The 1904-nt window shown below is 42.1% G+C and overlaps 1 protein-coding gene across 1 annotated transcript in view; it reads right to left on the reverse strand.

The window, feature by feature from the left end:
- The window catches only part of LOC111662537 (uncharacterized), a 43470-nt gene that overhangs the window by 31340 nt on the left and 10226 nt on the right, over positions 1-1904 (reverse strand). The window lies entirely within an intron of this gene.

Here is a 1904-nt window from a genome sequence, read left to right on the forward strand (position 1 = left end):
ACAGTCAAACTGTGTGTTTGGTGATTTTCTCAGACGCCGTCACAGTTATAGAATCAGGATTTGAGCAGAGGAGCTCCAGACGTTGATCCACATGTTACCTGACCAGGTGATTCTCTACAGAGACCTACAACCACAACCCCGCCCACTACAACAGCTCCGCCCCCTGCATGACTGAATTCTCAATGTTCTCTTTTAAATGCAAAGAAATAGTCAATCCTTGAATAAGTAGATTGAGGTGCGGAGAAGTAAGTGTAGTCATGGCCTGTTGGATTAAACTCTCTCCAAACGTCTACTATGCCAATTTCTTCCATCATTGAGTTTATTTTATTAATCATGGGTTTACCTGAGCACCCTCCCTCCTCAGTTGGACAGTATCTTGCCTCTCTTAATAGGATTGAGTAATCCATTTACATTGAAGGAGACCACTTTCAACGTTTTACTTGCCAGTACCATCACTAAGATTTGTTTTCCGGTTTTTAGATGGAGTTTGTGTGACGTCTCTATTTCTGCTTTGAAGTGCAGCAAACACACGAACAGAACAACATCCAATGAGGTTCTGAACTCTTATAAAGTGAGAACCTTCCTTAGGGTTTCCAAAGGTGGGGTTAAAAGAAAAACCCTGTGTGAGGTGTTTGAGCCCTGGAGAGGGAAAGCCTCTCCTCTGGGAGAGGGCCCTCGTTTGTAATGGATTCAGCCAGAATCTCATCCACAAGTGTGGACATATTAATCATCCTAAATAAGGCTCTTTGGAAACTGAATAAAGTCAGAAAGGAAGCCCTGCAGAGAATATGCCCCAGAAAGAAGCTTCATCATTAGATGTGTATAAGAGACAGGGATTAAACTCTCTCCAAACGTCTACTATGCCAATTTCTTCCATCATTGAGTTTATTTTATTAATCATGGGTTTACCTGAGCACCCTCCCTCCTCAGTTGGACAGTATCTTGCCTCTCTTAATAGGACTGAGTAATCCATTTTGTTGAGCTTCGCATCCTTGCTTGCGTTGAACTTCAGGAAGAAAACTTAGACGATATATCTTTAGCCCTCCTGGCATATTTATTTCAGACTTAACTTGGTCTAACAAAGTTGAATCTGTAAGAGGTAAGTGTAATTCCTTCCTCAGCATCCGATCCACTTTTACAGCCACTGTTGCTGCAGTGAGTTCAAGCCTGGGAATGGTAATTTGTTTGAGAGGTGAGACCCTGGATTTTCCAAATATGAAGGAGATGTGAACTTTGCCTTCATGATTTGTGAGTCTAAGGTAGCTTACTGTACCGTAACCTGACTCACTAGATGTGTATAAGAGACAGCATCAACGTGTTGGGTGAAGACAACATGCTGAGGGTTTGACTGTTGGACAGAAAGTCCTCACTGTGGACAGGAGACACAGCAGACAGACTGACAACAGACTGTTGAAACTGCTGTCAAATCACTTCACTTTAATCAGGGTTTGAGAAGAGGAAGATGATTTTACCCAGAGTTCAACTCTAGAGGGAAACAGGAAGCTAAAAGACAGCAGTAAATAAATGTGTGCAGCTGGTCCCTCTCCTCTCAACTTCATTTTTATTGTTAAAAATGATCATTATTCAAAAAATGTTATTCAATCAACTTGGATTTTGTGTTTCACGTCGTCATGTTCCTTTTTTTTTCTTGAAACAGATGTGGAGGCATGGCTCATGATTTTCACAATAAAAGCTCTGCTGTGTCTGGTCTCAGGTGCTTTAGCAGCGAGTGATACTCCAGGTTAATTCTCTAATATATTTAAATATCACTCGTCTCATTGATGATCAGTGTCGATCGTGACCTGGTTTGGAATCTGCAGAAGGAATGAGGAGTCCTCCCCTCCGCTAGCTCGCTAACGTTAGCTCTCAGGTACATAACTTCAAGCTGCCACACATCAGTCCAC

This window comes from Seriola lalandi, unplaced genomic scaffold (assembly GCF_002814215.2).
Source record: "Seriola lalandi dorsalis isolate HSWRI2012SDOR001 ecotype SW California unplaced genomic scaffold, Sedor1 jcf7180002054564, whole genome shotgun sequence".
NCBI lineage: Eukaryota > Metazoa > Chordata > Actinopteri > Carangiformes > Carangidae > Seriola > Seriola lalandi.